At 41.7% G+C, this 21,780-nt stretch overlaps 1 long non-coding RNA gene across 1 annotated transcript in view; it reads right to left on the bottom strand.

The window, feature by feature from the left end:
* Nucleotides 1-342: 342 nt before the first annotated feature.
* LOC307030768 overlaps nt 343-21,780 on the bottom strand; it is a 174,417-nt gene continuing 152,979 nt past the window's right edge. The window contains exons 2-3 of the long non-coding RNA XR_013805783.1: nt 2,657-2,725; nt 343-1,314 (exon numbers count right to left, since the gene is read on the bottom strand). This is a non-coding gene — a long non-coding RNA (uncharacterized lncRNA). The remainder of the gene's footprint in view (nt 1,315-2,656; nt 2,726-21,780) is intronic.

The following is a 21,780-nucleotide window of genomic DNA, read 5'->3' as shown; positions in this document are numbered from 1 at the left end:
CATTTTAGGCTTTTAATATACTCAGTATATTTCATTTGTACCTGTTAAAGCCACATTAAGGTTTTGTTTAAACTACTATAGTTTTCTGTGTAATCTACCTAGTGCTCAAGGGGTACATAAGATTATTTATTTCATGTGAATAGAGGCATGTCGTACATTATTCTACAGGATCCATCATAATCTCTTATATCTACAGCATTTATCGTAACATTTTAAAACAAATAGTCAATAAAGACATCACATTTCTTTGAACAACATTCACGTATTTTTCTCAAAAAATAAAACAATATTAACAACCACCACACATCCAGATGATCTTTTGGTTTTTCCATCATGCAGCCCCAGGAGAATTAACAAATACATTGAAAATAAAGAAACTTAATAAATAGAAAATGTTTGTGATGCATGTACATATACATTATTGTGTTATAACACAGCAAGGAAGCTTAAAGGAAACTATTCTCCCGACCAAAATAAAGGTTTATTGGGCCAAATGGCAAAGAAAGGCTTATTTTTGTAACTCATTCATAGTAAACAATTAACAGAAAACGTCAACGCCTAGCTGAAAAAAGGAAATGTTCTTGCAAATCCATTATTTAAATAGTAACCTGCTAATATGAAAGGGCACTTTAATGCAAAAAGGCAATGGCATTGCTTTGGAAAAATACATGAAAGTATAATAAGGGCCTGGTTTCTCACCACATATGCACTAAAGAAAGTATTACAAATAAAAACAAGAACTGACATTTTGAAGTAGCGCAATTAGTACATTCTGAAAACACATGACCCCAGGAAAAACCCACATTTCTGAAACATGCAAATCAAGAAAAAAGCATGAGCAAAGGAAGTGCAAGACAGTTGTATCGATGAAAGTCCAGTATGAATGTTGTAAAAGTGCACAATGGTCCATGGCAACAGCTCACTCAAATAGTTTGTTTTTAAACGCTTGGGCTTTCTTGGAGAGCATGTTGCCGTCTAGCTTCATTAACATTAGCTGGAGCACTTCGAACGTGCACTTCAGTTTAGGGGGGTAGTTCAGGTTTATTGCATAAATTAGTCCAAACAGCATGGTAGCAACTAATGCAATGTTGTCCACATCAGTTAGTAGGCTACCTGTTGGCCTTCCAGGACAATCTGTCCTCTGGTTTCATCTGTCGTCTGGTCTCATCTGTCCTCTGCTCTCATCTGTCCTCTGGTCTCATCTGTCCTCTGGTCTCATCTGTCCTCTGGTCTCATGGTGGAATTGTGTTTGGCAACATAAAGTCCCACTGTAATCCCCTGAATGGACCGCAGAATGACGTCTTCATCTTCTGCCTACAGAGTGCACAGTCACAAAAGGAACAGAGTGAGATCTAACAAATCAATACATATATATATACCCATTACTAAGTCCCTTTGTTTAACAAGTACATGTTGTCAGATTTCTGTACTTTTAAGCCTCCTTGTTATCTGATATACTCCTGTCTGACCTGATTAAAAAAATGTTTCATTTCCTGTATCCGTTTTAAATTAAAAGCCCTCTAGCTTTTCAGTGTAGTCTGGCTATTAAACAAAAAACAGGGATGTTCACATACTTTAGGGTTTAAGCTATATCCTATGTGGTGTTTCAATAAATAAATATTTTAAAGCCCAACAAAAAAAAATAAAGGTCAAATATTACTTCTACTGACCACAAACTCTTTCAGCAGATTTTCTGGGTCCTCATTGAGGTGCACACACAACCCCTTGAAAAGACAATCCGGGTCGAAATCGACATCATCAACCAAGTGAAGGGGAATAAGAAAATAAATAATCTATTTTGCTCAATGAAATGTGTACACTATTGACTCGATGTATAATTTCCTTAAAATTAATTCTTACTTGAGTCATGTTTGACATAATACAGTTCAGACGCTAGCCTATCTGTCCTCCTCTCTTCTCAAAAACCTTCAGAAGTTTGTCAGATAGCACATCCAGCTGAGAGAGAAATCTTGATTGGAGGGCAGGGTTGTTATACGCGTAAACGCCGCATTTATCAAAGAAAACAAAATATCACACTCATAAAAAACATGAAATCATTTCATTTTCTAATGATGTTATGATTTTAGTTGTGTGTTTGCCTCAAAACGCTGCAGAGAAACTAGTCCATGCATTTGTTACTTCAAGGCTAGCTTATTGTAACTCTTTATTATCAGGGTTTACCAAAAACTCAGTTAAGTTGCTTCAGCTGATTCAAAATGTATTGACCAGAGCACGGAAAAGGGACCACATTACTCCTGTTTTGGCTCTATAGTGAGAATAACTTTTTATAACAAGTACGAACAACCAGGCTACATTACATTTAAAAAAAAAAAAATCCAAAGCGACTTAAAATAAATATTACTGTAATATAAGACTACATATAAGAAACACCCTTATAGCCATTTCAACAAAAAAAACATTATCACTTTTGTGAAGGAGGCTTTATCGCAGAATGTTTGGCTTTTGCCTCTCACTTTCTGAATAACTTTTGCCTAATAAATCAGAAAATGTGCATATCCCTGCAATGTTTGCAGTATGTAAGCCTACATGTTATGAATAAATATTCAGAAATTGTCAGACTAATACCAGTTTTCAATTAGTTAAAGATCAAGTTTAAGTTAGTCAAGTAAATCACACAAAACATTTGAATACTCACCATTTACTACAGAGCCTTTGGAACAATGTTCAAAGCAAGGCTGAGGTCAATCTTCTCCACACCAATTACCTATCACAGAAAAACCTATTTTAAATTATTTCATTATTCATACACAAATAAAACCAAAATGTTCTGCTCCTTAAAGGCGACATTTACCATTTAATTATGTACCTTTAGGTTAATATGAACAGACTTCGGCCGAGATGGGCGCCTCCAGTGTAAAAAGCTACAGTAGCCGATACTAATGCAATGAGTACAACTTTGTACGGAGCCATACACATCAGCGTTGCGAGCTCATTTCCATTGGTTTCGATGGAGACGTGCACTGCAGCAGCGCACACCGCTAGTTATGTGACGAGGAACAACCAATCACAACCGAGAAACATCTCAACTTCCGTAAACACAAGTGTAGGCCTACGGTAAATATGGAAGATAAGTTCATTTCACAGCGGGTGGATCGTAACCGTTACTTGATCTGTCCGGCATGTCCCCCATATTCATGGTATGTGCACCGCTGCTAAAATGTAACACAATCATTAATATCCTCCACTTTCCAGTATCAAGTGTCGCTTTCCGGGACACACCCCCCACACAATATTGTGTCTCTGTTTTGATCTGTGTGTATTTACGGTATTTACATGAACACAGAGCGGATCAAAGCAGAGACATAAACACAGTTTTTTAGGGAAAACACTGCGGTCCCACAGACAATATTGTATCTTTAACAATCAACACCTTAAATGGGTAAAGATGGTCGCTTAACGTAAGGTAGGCCTACAACCTGCATCAGCGCCCTTAAAAGTCGGCACAAGAGTAGACATGCAGAGCCGGACCGACGCAGTAAAGTTCTACACCGCCTGACAGCAGACATGAAACAATAATTTAAAACAAGACGTAGCCTATAGACATGCAAACATGCCAAGCTCATCCATCAGATGAGCTCGGTTTAATGTGCATAACTTTGGGCAAGGTTCATAGTTTTGAATATTGTAAATCAAGCAACTGCCGGACTTACGCTCTACAAATACTCACAGTATAAAAAAACATGCTAAACACAAGTCAATCAATATAAACTCACCTTATGATTTTCATGCTTTATCCTAGCTAACACCAGTGAATGAATAACAATGTTTACAAATTGACAGCTGTATTTATGTTGCTCGTTGTAACGGAAAATGTGAACTCTGCTTTTTGCAAACAATGTGTCTTGTGATTACCTGTAACTATGACGAACATTTGATGACATTAAAAACCTTTAAATAACTTTTACCTTGTAGAGATGTTCTCAGGACAGAATCAGCTTACTCCTCCGATGCGGGAAGAAAATATGGTCCCTTAAGTCCCCAAAAATAAAATGAGGCAGCTTTTATCCCCTACGCTCCCAAACTGTGGAACACCAGGAAACATAAGAGAGGACAACTCAGTGGACATTTATAAATAACAGCTAAAGACACATATTTTTTAATTGAGTTTTAGTATTTATTATTTACTTAATTTTATATTGTTTCATTTATTTTAAAGGTTTCATAGGTTTGACCTTATTATTATTTAACAGTTTTATCAGCGAAATGTCCTTTTATGGTGGTAATTTAAGCTTTTAATCGTTATGCCTCTATTATCATTATTCTTTTATTTTACATTATTATTATTCTTTTATTGTGCATATGTTTATTTGATCTACTTTATAGTTTTTTGTATTTTGCTGTATCGGTTAATTTTGTCTTTTGTCTTTTTTCCAAGAGGAATCATTACCCATTTTATTGTTTGTATCATCAGAGCTTTTACCTCCTTGTCTCTTCACCCGTTAAAACACTATGTTATGTTGCCATGCTGCATGTTTTCAAAAAGGGAATACACATCTGATCTGAGGGGAATTTCTTGTTGTTGGTTTTAATTTGTGATGTGTGTCTTTTTGTAAAGCACTTTGAGCTGTACCTGCTATATGAAAAGTGCTATATAAATAAAGCTTTATTATTAATAGGTCACAGACCTACTCCTTACCTCTAACCAATTCCAATTCAGGTTCCAGTGGGGACCTTTCTCCCTGCGTGTGCATCTCCACCTCTGTTTCTTACTTCTTACTTGCTACCCTTTTCCCTCAACCTATCCTAAGGGAGTGCATGTATGTTGACACGTTAGTTTAGCTGCTATAGGCTTGGACTGTCGGGGGGGACCTTACTTCGTCTTTCTGTCTGTTTGTACCTGTGTACTCTCATGTTCCCAATAACCCAGCTTCCCCCAAATCTCTTTTTTGTGTCTACATCTACGCCGGGATCCTGAGTCATGGCTGATCCTGTTGCTGCGGTCCTGTGTCCTGGATCCTCTATTACAGGGGTACCCACACTTTTTTGGCCGGTGAGCTACTTTTGAAATGACCAGCTCACGGAGGTCTACCAACCAAAAATAAAATCCCAAATTGCAAGGGGCTGAATAACACGTTTTATTTATACTTGGGATAACTACAACAACTCTATTTGGGTTCTTGAACAGAAACAAATACATGAATACATAAAACAAAAAGGCATGTTAACCTCTCTATCTCTCTCTATTTCTCTATCTCTCTATTTGTCTCTCTCTCTCTATTTCTCTATCTCTCTCTCTATTTCTCTATCTCTCTCTCTATTTCTCTCTCTCCTCTCTCTCTCTCTCTATTTCTCTATCTCTCTCTCTCTATTTCTCTCTCTCTCTCTCCCTCTCTCTCTATCTCTCTCTCTCTCTCCTTCTCTTGCTGACTGTCCCTTCATTTCCCTGTTAAGAAACACATAAAAACAAGCAGGGTAAGAAACCTCTCTCCATGGTCCTGATATAATGCTGCAAAACACAATTCAATATATTTAGGTGGGTCCCTACCATATTCTGATGACTTGCACTGAATGGAGTCCGTCAATGTTGCATAATCAGGACAGTAACTGCTGATGGCTAGTCTCAGACAGGCCTCCAAATGTTTATCAGTTAATTGGGAACGGTATTTCGACTTCACTATCTTCATTTGGGAGAAGGCTGACTCGCATAAATAAGTTGAGCCGAAGAGTGAGGTCAGTGAGGTGGCACATTTTCTGACGTTTGGATACTTTTCAACCCTGAATAAGTTCCAAAACTGTCCGGCATGGGCACGCGCCTTTAACTGAATGTCGGCCTGCAGCGACAACATCTCATCCTCCAGCGCAGACGGGTTCAGATGAAACACTGCTCCGATGTTTTGGGCCAGCGAATCAATATCATGGTCTTCACTAAACGGATAGCACATGAATGTGGCGATTGGCTCGAGCAAAGCGAAGTCTCGGAAGCATTTCTCGAAGTCAGATGTAATGTTATTGACTTGCTCTGTGTAGCGCACACTGTCAAGGAGCGCGCTGTCCTTCCCTTGCTTCTCCAGCTCAGAGGCGATGTTTTTGAAGTTGGCCAAATCTTTGCGCTGCAGCTTTGAACACAGCAGATGCAGTCTTCGTTTGAAGGCATTAACTGAGCTGATCATGTCAACCACAGTTCTGTCTTTCCCTTGTAGCTCCAAGTTCAGCTCATTTAACATGTGTGTAATGTCTGTTAAAAACGCCAGATCTAACAGCCACTCCTCGTCATCTAGACGTGCGTACTCCGCGAGCTTGGTGCCATGGAGAAATTCCTTTATCTCCGGTAGAAGCACTCGAAATCTCTGGAGAAAATTGCCCCTGCTCAGCCATCTTACGTCGGTGTGTAGTAAGAGGTCAGTGTGAACACAGTCGGCATCCTCCAGATATGCACGAAACAGCCGTCTTTGAAGAGGTCTTGCCAGAATAGAACAGGCCACTTTAAGTGACACATCCATGACCTCTTTCATGTTCAGCATTTTTGCACAAAGTGCGTGCTGGTGTATGATGCAGTGATAATTTAGAAAGTCAGGGAATGTGTCATCCTCTCTGCATTTTGCGATGAAGCCATTACAACGGCCCACCATCGCAGGCGCACCATCCGTTGTGATGGAACTCAACTTAGACATGGGGAGTTTAGTGTTGTCAACAAAGTTTTTAGATGTCCGAAAAATGTCCTCGCCCCGAGTGTGTTCCTTCATTGGCAGAATTGTCAGCAATTCCTCTTTCGCCGTCATGTCTGTGAACACCATCCGGATAAAAACGCACAATTGCGCTATATCGCTCACGTCAGTGGACTCGTCTAGTTGGAGTGAGAAACACTCGCAGTCTTCTATGTCCTTCATGAGTTGCTGGGTCAAATCCTTAGCCATGACTTCCCAGCGACGTGTGACTGTGCTCCGTGATAATTGGACGGCCTTGATAGCGTTTACTATTTCTGTTTTGTTTGTGTAATCCCGAAACAAGGCGTCTGCTGCTTCTACGAAGGCTTCTTTCACCATCTCTCCATCTTGAAAGGATTTTTTGTGTTTGATTATAGCGTGACTCACTCGTAGAGATGCTTCAGTGGCTGCCTTTGCGGTGGATGTCGGCTTTAAGAAAAGTGACTGCTGTCCAGCTAATTGTGATTTAAGTTCCCTCACCTTTCTCTTTCTTAACTCGCTACTCGGAGGGAAGTCGCTGTCATATGCCTTGTGAACACTCCGATAATGCCTCTCCACGTTAGCTTTCTTTGGCAGACGACACTTGCTTTACAAATAAGGCAAATAACCTTTGAATGTGACATCACAAAAAAATATTCTTCCTCCCATTCTGGATGGAAGTGGTATGTTTTTAGCTTTTTCCTCGGTCCCGCACTCATTTTGTTGTTTTTATCTTGTTTATCTCTTTAACTTAATTTGAGTTTTCCCGGCACTTGACTGATTTTGTATCGCTTTGCATTCTGGGTTAACAGACTGGAAAGTGATAGGTCGCTTTTCTGTCAATCAAGTAAACTCCTGAATTAAGTGACAGGGAGGCCAAGGGAGGAGGGATCAAAACCTGTTTTGTCTATTTTAACGGAGCTGGATTTTTGTTTTTATGAATGACTCGCGATCTACCATCATTGCCCCTGCGGTCGACTGGTCGACCGCGGTCGACGTACTGGGCACCTCTGCTCTATTATATCCTGAGTTCTGGATTTGAGTCCTGGACTTCGAGTCGTGGCTGAACCTGTCTCTGCGGTCCTGCCTGACTCTCACCATACTACTTCCCTGATGGCTCCCACAAGATTGCTGACATCCCCGTGGATTCATCTTCTTATTATACACACATGCATTTCCAAACATTTGGTCTACCTATGTCGTAAATGTATTATCTTTTCAATTTACACACGGCATCTATTGCACGTCTGTCCGTCCTGGGAGAGGGATCCCTCCTCTGTTGCTCTCCCTGAGGTTTCTCCCATGTTCCCCTTTAAACTGTGGGGTTTCTCTGGAAGTTTTTCCTTGTACGATGTGAGGGTCTAAGGCAGGGGTCGGCAACCCGCGGCCCACAGGCCGCATGCGGCCCTTTAAGCCCACTGCTCTGGCTCCCTTGAGCTTAGACAAAAATAAGAAGGAAATAAAATAAAAGTATTTATAGAACTATTTATATTTTGTTGCATGGTTGAAAATGTTTCGTATCTTGTATTTTGAGGTGATACTGTGACACATAAATAAAAAACAAAACGGTTTTAATCAGGTCAACTAAAATATGCGTCACATCCTGCTACGGTCCCACGCGAGCGCCTTTTCTTGGAGGCGCTCGCGCGGGGACCCCCGGCTCGATGAGCAAACTATGGATAAATCAAAGAAAAGTACCGGAGGAACACAGGATTTAATTCTGTGTGGACAGAGTTATATGCTTTCACAGCAAACGATGCTGGTTTACCGGTATGTTTGATATGTAGACAGAAGTTGTCAAAGGTGCTGCAGCCTTTACGTATCGAGGAACGACACGGGAGAGGAAGACAGCTGACAATCTTCGGTCATAATTCAATGGGGTATGTCATTTATTTCAGAAAACACTTTTTGTTATATTCCATGGAATGCTCTTAACGTCCCGATAGCAATGAATATATTAAATGCTTTGACAATAAATACATACAAAAATTAATCTGTGGAAGCCGGAGCGCTGTAAAAAGCACGACCAATCATCTGAGCCGGCCCGGTTAAAGTAACTGGATGGCCTACCTGCCTGTCAGCCTTCCATCTGTGCACAAACTTATCTCGTGCCCTCATTGATGATGCACGTTCGTGTGTGTTGGAGGAGGGGCTCTGTGAGGAAGTCTGAAGGAAGAGGCATATTTTTTCCGGTTGTGTGTTTTCAAATTCTAGCGCACTCGAGCTGGTTTCTCCATTCTTACCTACCCTACCTTTAACTCATTTTAGGGTGCAGCTATACGTTTTATTTATTTCAAAGTGGGCCCATTTTAATAAAAAAAATGTTTCCTTCAAATGCGCAGAGGACTCCCCAAGTGCTGTGTTTAATTTATTTTAAAGTAGGCCTGTGTATTATTTGTAATTCTCCTTATAGGAGTTCTTTGTTTCTTATTAGAGGTTAACAGTTGTATATAATGTAATAAATAGCCTAATAAATGAAAAAAAACTGTAGTTTTTTTCTGATATAACAATAAATACAACTTAGCGATCAAGCTATGAAATATGTTTTGCGGCTCCAGACAAAAAATGTTTGAGGAAAAAGGAGCAAAATGACTCTTTTGGTCAAAAAGGTTGCAGACCCCTGGTCTAAGGACAGAGGGTGTCGTATTGTCATACTGATATTCTGTACAAACTGTGAAGACCACTGAGACAAATGTAACATCTGTGATATTGGGCTATATAAATAAAGATTCATTGATTGATTGATTGATTGATTGATTGATTGATTGATTGATTGATTATCATTATTATTATTATTATTATTATTAAATGTTCTGCTGGTACCCAGCCATTCAGTTAGTGATGGCCCCTTACTCTTCCTCAAGTACCATCATTAGGTTTACATTTGCGGGATAGTGTAGCATGTGTCAATAACAGACTATGGACTTTGTTACAGAGGATTTTGTACAGACATTCATGTTCCCCTTTACATGCATCATAATAGCTTTGGTGATCAGCATGAGATAAACATTTCACTTTGTCCAATACCTGGGTTATGACCAACTACCTGCAAATCTAATTACATTGCTATCAGCCTCTGTTGTTTTTTATGTTTAGGATTGATTAGAAAATATAAGCATGTTCACACATAAACTAAGTTGATTAATTGCATAACCTTATGATTGTCGCAGTAAAAGATAAACTAGTTACAATTGTTATAAATCTTCCAAAGCGGGCGGTTAAGCCTGTGTGTGAGTATGAGAAGCTTTTAAACCCACTGATCTCTTACTCAAACTTTATAATTTCTCTGAAAGCATTGACATTCCTCGATGATTTAATGCTCTTTTTTTTGCAGTTTGAAGACTACTCCATGAGTAATTCTGAGAATTTGTCTTTATTTGCAGATCAGATGAGACGGTAACAACAGGAGAGGATCTTGGGCTCTATGGATGGTGTAACTCCAATATAAATGACTCAATACTCCAATGGATTGCCATGAACTTCTTAAATTGTGTTTCATTAATGTAGCTATGGTTTTAATGTTGGGCCTAAATGCTTGTTTAGTCATGTTTTATCATTTGTATACCATTATCAAGCATGTGTCTCGTCTGTAGTGAACGCTGCTGAGAGGAATTTGGAGAAACTCATCTGCATACTTTATTTCTTGCTTGTGTAGAAGTTGAATATTTTTTGTTGCACCGGTAAGAACTGCTCTTCTTCCTCAGGAGGTCAGTAGAATCAACAATATTCAGGAGGAAAGTAAGATGGAAATGCTTTTCTGTGCAACAATACTGGAACACACAAAGAGGCTGCTGGAAGCTTTAACTTACGTCTGACAATTCTGAAGGTTTATTGAAAGGGCTGGCAGAGGAAAAAATAATATGATAATACAAGAAAAGTCAAGTATGCAATCACGTTAAGACCATCCATTCTGCTGAACTCTTCTGGGTTTTGCATATTAACTGATGCTCAGACTGGTCATAAACACATTGTAATGAAAACATTTTCTACTCTCAAAGCAAATACGCCATACTAAGGTTATCTGCCGGGTGTGTCCTAAGGCCTACTTCAAAGATTGTTGTTAGCTCAGAAGTAACTCAACAGATAGCATGTGCTGTTTATTTTTGGTGAAGACAATGTGTGTTTAATTTTCTTTCCTTCTTTCTGGAATGTTAATCATTCATGAGAAAGCTTGGCATAGTGTTATGCATTATTAATTAATTGTAAATTGTTTTGGCCATTGTAAAAATAACTGTAGGGTAATAGGGTATGTATGAGCATGCCTTCTCACCACTGTGGCTGAAATGACCTCACATAAGCAGCACTTCCTGATCATGTCGGCCTTTTTCCTCTTCTTCCTCAGCCCCCGGTCACCGTGGTAGTTATGTCAGAATTCCCCAGCAGCCCTGTGGGAGTTCCATCACTGGTTCAGAATCTCCGAGCACGGGATTCCCCAGGGGTTTTACCGACATGGAGAGTGTCAGCGGGACTGATGGAACATTTTCAGATTATTATGAATTTGCATAGATTTCAATATGTGATGGGCGCGCAAAGAGGTGGGGGGTTGTGGGAGTGAGATAGTGCTTCCATTTGTAGCAGCGACATAGCCTACTTTAAAAATGCAATATCTACAGTGTGGTGGAAAGCGGGCGGTTTAGATCGAATAAGGGTGATGATAAGACCTAAGAATTGGTACTCATGGGTAATAACCTCCAGGGCATGTGGCAGGGGATGTGTTTTTCAGATGGAGAAGCACAGATGTTGTTCCCCATGGAAACTGACGTATGGTGGTCCCTGGTCTGTTCCAGCTCTACTGTAAACCCAGTTAGTTAGTCAAGTGTTCCACATTGCTAGTTAACACCCTGCTTTAACACTAAAACCGCCAACGGGTACATTTTAAAATGTTTAAAAATTGTCAATATGAAGTCAGATTGAAAAAATCGCCAAAAAAATTGCTATTTATACCTATTTCCGCCAGCGGGTAATATTTACCTCATAGAAATGCAGCGCTCCTCGCGCTATTGATTTCGCACGTAAACATAAACATGACGTGTTGCTATAGCAAAACCTTTTGTCTACTGCTGTATATAGAGAGAGAGATTGAGAGATAGATAGATTGAGAGAGAGAAAGATAGATATATTGATAGAGAGATAGAGAGATAGATAGGTATATAGATTAATAGATAGATAGATAGATAGATAGATAGATAGATAGATAGATAGATAGATAGATAGATAGATAGAGAGAGAGAGAGAGATAGATGGATAGAGAGAGCCGGTTATATTTCCAAAATGGACAAAAGAAAGAGACTCATGAACGTACAGGAGGCACTAGCGTTGCTAAACCGTCTGAGCGAAGCAGAGTCTGATGGTGGGGAAGTATCAGGACTGAGTGATGTTTCCTGGGTTTGTTCTGCCTCTGATGGGTCATCGGACAGCGATCCTGAGCCTCCGCGGAACGTGAGGCCGTCCCATCCTGATCCCCTGCTTGCAGATGGGCCTACTGTACCAGCCCATGCAGAAGGTATGATGATTCTTGTTTTTATTTCCTACTTTTCTACAAATCGTAGGCTATAAGATATCAAGGCATATAGATAATGCCTTTTCTTTTTACAAAGGATCTTTTCATTGCCTTTTCGAGGATGTAATATTATCAAATAAACATTTATGAAATATACTTTAGTCTCAGTGGCGTTTTCTCCTGGAGGCCAAGGGAAGCCAGGCTTCCCCTGTTTTTTCGGATTGTAGTTATAATTTTAATAAATAAATGAAAGCACTTCGTTTAGTTTCGGAAATTCTTTGTTGTGTGTTGCTGCCGGCCCGTCTCTCCCCCATTCTCATTGAGTATTTTACAAAGAGTGAAACAGCGCCCCTCTAGATGTTACGGCGAAACAGTAGATTGCACTCTCTGTTGCGAGAGGAGGCCAGCCGAAATTTGCTTCCCTTGGTGAAAAAAAATGGATGGATTGACCAATCAGATGAGGCTCACATCATGCCCCTGCCAACCTGTGATTGGTCAGGGCCATGCCAAGGGAAGCCAGAGGCGGCTGGCTTCCCTTGCCTCACAATCCAATCAAATCGCATCAATTTAGTGGTGCAGTGACGCGTCCCAAAAAGCGGAAGTAAGCTGTGCTCGGTTTCCCTCGATAAAATAGCAATGGGATTTCTCCATAGGATTTTGGAAAATAGCTCGAAAAAAGGTCAGTGGAAAACGAACCTGTTAGGTAAATGCACGTTTTGTTCAGTCGGATAATATCCACATGTCTACCCTACTTTTATAATTTTCGAATCATAAATCTAATCGATAGAAGATAGATAGCGTCACTGCACCACTCTCACTGCCGTTAGAAAGTAGCAAGCAACTGAAGCAAGTGCAATTATGGAGGGTGGAGATTTGGAGTATTTAATCAAAAATAATTGTACTAAACTTCCGCTGCAGCAGGAGCAACAACAAATACAATCTGATGACAGGCCAATGCCCAAACTGGAGCTGTGTACAGCGAGGAACAAAGGAGCGAACCGGACGTAAAACGTTAAAGGTCTCCTGATTTAGTTTGTGAATGAATGCTTATTAGAGTTTCGGCTGGAGAGTGCGTGCGGACCTGTCGGTTAGATAACAGGCTTGTGTAAGTCCTGCATCTGTATGATACAAATGTGTGTAAAATGATACCGGGCGCTGTAATCACTCATCTGGTTACGTTATTACAATGACCACCACACCCCCCCTACCCCAAAAGAAAGGACGTATTATTGGCTTCCCCTAATTTTTTCCCCACGCCACGCTACTGTTTAGTCTAAAGTAGTGTTTTCCTCTCTCCTATTTAGTGTGTGCCACTGAGCCGTCACCAGGCCAAGAGATCGGGAAAGATGTCACAGTGTGGACAGTCATGGAGCCTTGCGGAGGCGCAGGGAGACGGCAGATACAGAACATCCTCACAGAGTCTGTTGGCCCCACACCACACGCACGCATAGGCGAAGTTTGGGGGGGTTCCCGGGGTGCCCGGCACCCCCTGGTGGCCGGAGTCTTTTTTTAATTTTTTTTAGTTACGATGTACAGACAGTAGGTGGCCTAGATAAATATAACTCTGGAACGCTATATCAATAAATGCAAACTCAATAAACATAATAAATTTAAATCCACAAACATATTGTCTCAGTGTGTACTGCTGTCAGAGACAGAACATTACTCAAAAATGAGTCTACACAGACGATCTGTGCAGCTGCTGCGCCCTCACACGCTGCACGCACATGCGCACTTTGAGCACTCAAATTCAGACAAGTCGAGTCGGCCAGCCGCCAAAACCTGACAGGAGAAGACTAAAAAAATGGATATACGCAGGTTCTTCGCAACCAAAACAACTCCAGTTTCGGATTCAAGTTCCAGCGCCACCGTTGCTGCCACCCAAGCTGCACCTGCTCCGGACCCGCCAGTCCCGCCTCGCCCGTCGACCAGCCACCACATCTTGGCGCCGGTCGGCACCGCAGCTCCCGCCGCTTGCAATCCCTGTGAGACAGCCTCTGATGGCGGTCAACTTCCCAGTGACCTAGGAGATAAAAGTGTGGGCCCCAAACAGCCAGTGCTTCCCGTTTTCCCAAGACACAAAATTGGAGATAGAAATCGTTGCTTTTCTGCATTCTTTTATAACAAGCATCCGTGGCTGGAGTACTCGGTTTCAAGGGACGCAGTGTTTTGTTTTTGTTGCCGCCACTTTTCCAAGGAGATTGGAGAGGAGGAAGACACACTAGCTAAACAAGGCGGGCGATATTGGAGTAAGCTAATTGAGAGGCTGATAAAGCATAGCTCTTGTGAAAAACACAAGGCCTGCATGAGACCTAAGGAGGGCTACAAGGAAACTGAAAAGCATGGATCTGTCAGAGTCCACTTGTCAACCAGTCACCAGAACACAGTGGATAAAAACAGGGAGTATTTGACAAAGGTCGTGGATGTAGTTAAGCTGCTGTCTCAACTGGGCCTCCCTTTCCGTGGACATCGGGAAATACAATGGAGAAAAAAGGAAATACAAGAAAATAAAAATGAAAAAAAGCACACAAATACAGTCGATACAGAAACAGATAAAAGCAAGCCGGATGATGATGATGAAACAAAGGGAAACTTTTTGAGTCTGTGCGACTTCCTCGGCAAGTATGACCCAAGTTTCCGCAAAATGCAGGATGAGAAGTACTTTAATTGTACAAGTCCAGATTTTCAAAACGAGGTCATCTCTTTGTGTGCAGAGCTAGTCAGAGAGGAAATAGCAAATGCAGTGCGTGAGACTGGTTTTTTCACGGTTATCGCGGATGAGGCCAAATCATCAAAGTCTGAACAACTGTCTGTGTGTATCAGATATGCAGAAAAGCTACAGGTTAAGGAGCGATTAATATGCTTCATTGACTGCTCTGCCTCCCGAGATGCTGCTGGGATTGTTGAGGGTATCAAGAAGGGGTTGGAGTCATGTGGACTGCAGGACGTCCCAATAGTCGCACAGTCGTATGATGGGGCCTCAGTTATGTCTGGGCATTTAACTGGAGTGCAGCAGCGTATCAAGGAAGATTACCCCTTTGCCATCTACGTACACTGCATGGCCCATAAACTTAATCTGGTCCTGGTGGAATCATGCACAGTCAACAGAGACATCAAAATGACGTTAAATGTTATTGATAAGCTGTACTCCGTGTTTTCAGAACCAAGCAACCACCACAGGTTTCTGGCGATGCAGAAAACACTCGAGATGAAGGCAAAGGAAATTGGGCAACCCAGTGACACGCGTTGGGCGAGCAAATGGCGATGCGTCTTTGCGGTTAAATCACATTATGTGCCTATCACACGCTGTCTGAAGGAGATGGTGGATGAAGGAGAGAAATGGTCAGTGGAAGCAAGTGGGTTGTATAATCACATGACCACACCTGGCTTCATCGCCTGCCTCATTATCCTTGATGACCTACTACGGGTTGTGCACGTTGTTCACAAGAAACTTCAGTCCAAATCCACAACACTTGCAGATGCTGCCTCCACGATCAACAGTCTGAGAGCACATTTGAGGGAACGCAGAGGAGAGGAGGAAGGTTGGCAAGACATATGGAGCCAGATCAAGCAGTTTGGCGAGGACGTCGGCATGCCAGTTGCCACTGCAGAAAGTGACCCCCCCCTCCATGGCAAAGCGAAAAAGAAGTTCAAGACCCCCTTTGTCGCTTTACCAGTATGTAGTGGGGGCCACACTTGGGCAGCGCCAACGAGATGAAAGGAATGAGGAAATAGACGGACAATTTGAGGCTCACGCCATCTACTGTCATTTATATCTCCCTGTGCTGGACAATATGATGGCCGAGTTGGACAGACGGTTTTCAGGTGAAGCCATGGAGCTTGCAGCGGCATGTGATGCTGTGATAAAGTGTGAGAAGAAAGGCATTGAACCACTTCTGAGAAAATATGCAAGCCTCAAGATCGTCCATCCACAGCTGGTGACAGCAGAAATGGACCTGATAAAATGTGCTGTCCAATCTCCCATTAACCTGAAGGACCTGCAAAACGAAGTGAGCAAGGAGAGCTATCCAAACTTCTTCCCATTACTCCAGCTTGCACTGACACTGCCCATTGGATCAGTGACATCAGAGAGAAGTTTCTCAGCAATGAGGAGGATCAGAAACTGGCTGAGAACTACAATGATCCAGGAGAGATTTTCTGATCTGGCCCTACTGCACATTGAGGGAGATTTTACTGCAAAACTGTCAGTTGAGAAGATAGTGGACATCTATGCCAGCCGGAAAAAGAGGCGCCTGATGCTGCACTAGGTAAGCCATTCATTCAAATTATTTCGTTTTGTTGAGCTTAAATGCGTAATTGCGCAGCATCTGCATCCGGGGATAGCCAGCTGCAGTAAGCAGCAGACACCGCTCCACGCTCAAACCAAAATCCTCCAAATCCTCCCGTTTGCGTTGTGCTCACATGCTTCAGTCCTGCTAGCGGCCGCTGCTGACAGTTGTGGGGCAGAGACGCTGAATGCATGGAGATCATAATCACTAGATGACGGTGAACAAAAGTCATTACTTTGTTGGTTGGCTTTGTTTTCATCGCTGAAATTAGGTCAAAATGTGATAAAACTGCTGTGCTTATATCCTACAGTTATTAGTTAGTATGCCTATACAGTTCATTAAAAAGTGTGTGAGCATTGGGGAACATTGATCCTACAGACCTCTGTGTTATAGCCTAATTATAGCAGCAGTATGTGCCGCAGCAGCCGTTTTATTTTGCGGCGAGTTCCGCTGCCATAGTAATTTCATCTATTGGGCATATTAGTTATGAAAACACACCTGCAGTAGCCTGTAGGCTATCCTGATCAATTTTCATGTATGAATCCTTGTGTTGCAGCCTATAGCTATACATTACATTTGTAGTTATTTGTTGGCACCCCCAACCTTAAAGTTCAAACTTCGCCCATGCACGCACGTCACAACATTAGTGACAAACTCACAACATTTATGTGTAATGTAATGTAATGTTGGAGGAAATCCGTGATTGCACAATTGCTGAAGCGCGGAGAGACAGAGCCACCTGGGATGTCTCTATTATGGAGCTGAAGGCCTTTATTGCGCTTCTCTATGTGAGAGGTGCATATTGTGGGAAGAACATTGAGATGGAGAGTTTCTGGTCCGAGCAGTGGGGCAACGCGTTCTTCAACGCAACACTGTCGAGGAACAGGTTTCGGGAAATCATGCGCTACCTGCGCTTTGATAAAAAGGAGACCCGCCGGTGCCGGTTGACCACCGACAAGTTTACGCATGTGAGGAAGGTGTGGGATCGTTTTGTCGAAAATGCAATCGCGTCCTACAGGCCAGGGTCCGACATCACTGTGGATGAACAGCTATTCCCGACCAAATCAAGATGTCCATTCACACAGTAGCCTACATGCCCAACAAGCCGGACAAATTTGGCATCAAGTTTTGGCTGGCAGCTGACGTTGACAGCAAATACATGCTGAATAGCTTCCCTTACCTGGGAAAAGATGCCAGCAGGCCAGCAACACAACGGCTAGGAGAGAACGTGGTGCTGAGGCTGGTGGAGCCCTTTGTTGGTAAGGGAAGAAATATAACCACAGACAATTTCTTTACCTCCCTCCCTCTCGCGAAAAATACCAGCCTAGTGGGAACCATCAAGCGCAACAAGCGGGAGCTCCCACCCTCTGTGCAAGGGAGATCTGAGCTGTTCAGCAAAATGGTGCTCTCAGTCTACCAGTGCAAGCCGAGGAGAAACGTGACAATACTCAGCACGCAACACCAGCATTTGGCCATCTCCACAGAAAGAAAGAAAAAGCCAGAGACTGTGGAATACTACAACCACTCAAAGTGGGGGTTGACGTGCTCGATCAAATGGCTCGCCAATATTCGGTGAAAGGTAGGCTATTATTGTTATTATTATTATTATTATTATTATTATTATTATTATTATTATTATTATTATTATTATTATTATTATTTTAGGCCTATAGAAAACACTGCATTGGTCAATCGTTTTTACTAAATCCTATGTTTCCCTCAGGTGGTACGCGTAGATGGCCCGTTGCTGTCTTTTATAATGTGCTGGATCTCGCTGCCATCAATGCCTGGGTGATGTACAGGAGCTGCATGAGCCAGGAGAACATACCGAGAAGGGACTTCATGCTCCAGCTGGCACACGAGCTGCGCGCTGAGTGGATGGCATCAAAAGCGCCACCACTTGCGGACCTGCCCTTCAGCGGTGCTGGTGCAGAAGAGCGCAGGAGAATGACCTGCATGGTGAAGGCGCACTGCATGCAGAATAAAACGTTCTGCAAATGTGTCAAGTGTGGGGATGCTGTGTGTGGCAAATGCACAGCCAAGGTGCTCAGTGTTTGCAACAATTGTGTTTGAGTGTTTGTGAAGCGTTGTGATCGATGTGTTTGTTCTTATTGTTCTTCTTCTCTGATATTTGTTGTTATTTGTATACGTTCTGTGTTATCTGCTGTTCAATTATATAACAAATACATTATTATATTAATTTATATTATTGTCATGTTGTTGTTTTTTTATGAGTATAAGGCTATCAGAAGATATGAAGCATTTTTACCTTTACGAAACACAAGCCTAACATCAAGCGTTTATTAGCGAGAGTGGGTAATATTTCTACCATAGAATATGCTGCGATCCTCGCGCTGTTGCTTTCGCACGTAAACATAAACATGACGTGTTGCTATAGCAACGCCTTTTGTCTACTGCTGTTCCTATAGATAGAGGGAGAGATAGATAGATGGATATATATATATATATATATATATAGATAGAGAGATAGAGAGATAGACAGATAGATAATTATAGATAGATAGAGAGAGAGATAGAGATATATACCTCAACAAAACACAAGTCTAACACCAAGCATTTAAATCAGCACTGTAGCGATATTTTATACTTCATGCTATCTGTACAAACTATATAATATGAAAAACTGAAAGTCCACAGATTATATTGGTATACATATCATCCCTGTGCGATCAAAACTCACTGTTCTGTATGGTACACCGTTGGCGGTTTTAGGTATACAGCGACCTCTGGCGGTTCTTGTGTTAAATTATACAATGATATCACCTGTTCTTATCAGCGTTATACAGTCCAGTATGTGTCAGAGGGGCTGTGCAACAGCAACCAGCAGGTTCAAAGCACCATCATCCTCCGTTCACGTGGTCGCTCACAGATGTAACCTGTAGGGAAGACTGTGTTTATTATGATGTTAGCAATACCTCATCACTAGTGGAAGTCCAGTGATTAAGTATAAAGACAGATAGAGTCCCTCAGGGTGGTTGGCAGCTAAGATGTGTGGTTTAAACACAGGTCTTTACCCAGCATACCAGTTTGTGTCCTGTTTAAAACTAGAAGTGAAGGTTGAGTTTTAGCTGCTGTAGCTTCATGTAAATTAAGCATTGTGATCATTTTCACAACATAATATTATGTTACAAATGTAGGCATATTTGTATGGGAATGTGAAGTCATTGTCACATGACGTGGTCACCTGATACGGTCACATGACCAGTTACCGGTTAAACAGGAAGTGAGTAGGCTCGTTTCAGAATCAGAATCACTGTGTGTTTCTCAATGTCGAGTACGCTTGCTTGGTTGCACAAGTCTTCCGAGCGTCTTGCTTCAGAAGCGAGGCAAGAATCCTTCCTGGCATTCGGAAAACAAAGAGTGGAACAGGCGAGCAAGTGTGCAGGTGTGCGTCATATGAGAGGCCCCGCCTTACATTTTCCGCCACAGATTTGGGGAAATTGGTCCGTGCCCACAGCATTGTGGGGATTTTAAAACCGCGGAGTCTGCACATGTCCAGCCTCGACATTTCTCCAAACGAAGTACGCCGGGCTCGTTAGATTTCCGAGTATGCTGGACATTGGAACAGTACTTCGGTGGCACTCGATTGAAATAGTGGCTCTGCAGCAGCTTTACTCGCGATTTAGAAACACCCAGAATACCTTTATTAGTCCCACAGAAGGGACAATTACATCGTTACAGCAGGAAAGAGCCACAGACAGCTTAATGTTACATATGTTAAAAAAAACTAAGTTATGATATAATAAAAAATATAATAAAAAAAAAAGATACTTTTCGAAATACAAATCCTGTAACAGTTCTTAGGATGTAGCAGCCAGGTATATATTACACAGTTATTAATGGCATATGTATATAATAATGTATATATTGCACATATAGCACATATTGCACATAGTTTGATGGTATTTAACAGCAACAAGTTACACAATTTACAAAATGCAAAAAAATGATGAGATGAGCGAGACCGACGCAGACCTGCACAATTGCGACCGTCGTCTTGCTAGTGCGTTGCATGATGGTTAGTAATTTTGTCCAACTTGCTCTGGAGGCTCGACTGCATGAGACGTTGAAATCTCGGGGGACAAAGACGCCGGCAGCCTTGAGAGTGAGGAGGAGCAGTTTCTCTCCACGAGCAGCAGAAGCGAAATGCTTGATGGGAAACGACTCGCTGGTATTTCGAGCTGAGCGCTCATTGATGGTTTTTACCCCGTGCTGGTGATGAAACTCTCCAATTGGCTCGGCAAAAGTTTGTTGTTGTTTTGTGTCAGTTTTACGTTGCAACTTCCATTCACATTTTTCATCATTGTTCAACAATGTTTATCATCATGAAATTAATATCTATATATTTTATACTATACTTGCACTCCTTACCGTTTTCATACTTTATATATCTTAGCATATTCATACACACTGTTCATACTGCTCACAGGCTGCTGTGTATATTCAGTGTATTCATACACACTGTTAATACTGTTCATACTGCTCACAGGCTGCTGTGTATATCTAGTGTATTCATACACACTGTTTATACTGCTCACAGGCTGCTGTGTATATCTAGTGTATTCATACACCTCCTCACTGTTTATTCATCATTCACTTCATTCTATCTTTTATTCTGTAGATTGTGAACATTACTTTTCACTTTACTGCTTGTTGCACACTTAGAAGCTAAACTGCATTTTGTTGTCTCAGTACCTGTAATCTTTGCAATAACAATAAAGTTGAATCTAATCCTGTAGCAGGAACAAATGTATTTACTTAGTACATATCTGACATTAACAATTAAACACATTTGTGCATTCTTTATAAATGCAAACCGAGTAAAGCCCCCATGATGGAGTGAACTCCGTCTGTAGTCACACTCGCAGCTGAATGAGGCCCCCTTCTTTCAGATGGAGGGTGTAAAAACAGCAGGAGGCTTTGGACCAAACTCCCCTCTCTCTGGCAGAAACAGGAAATGCCGTAACTTTTCATATCAATGGTTTCAAGTCAGCATCTCTTGGATAAAAAAACAAAAACAAAACAAAAACCTTTAATGGCATCTTTGTGTTTAATATCTGATGTTTATAAGCTTATTGGTTCTTGCATCAGTCCCTGTAAATATACTCACAGTTATAATAAAATGCACACATTTACAGTTTTCTAGACTCAACATGGGTATATGATCCAATCTACCTTGTTGTGCAGTCCAGTATAGCTTAGGAAGGTTCCTAACGGAGTGAAATGACCCGTTCTGTGGCAGCCATTGTGGGGGAAACTTCTGAAGCAATTGGAGTCAGGGCTCAAAGAGAGACACGATGGAGAGCTGGATCTTTGATGGCAAACA

The sequence above is a fragment of the Notothenia rossii genome (genome assembly GCF_949606895.1).
Source record: "Notothenia rossii genome assembly, chromosome: 2".
Lineage (NCBI taxonomy): Eukaryota > Metazoa > Chordata > Actinopteri > Perciformes > Nototheniidae > Notothenia > Notothenia rossii.
This window is presented reverse-complemented; position numbering and strand designations above follow the sequence as displayed.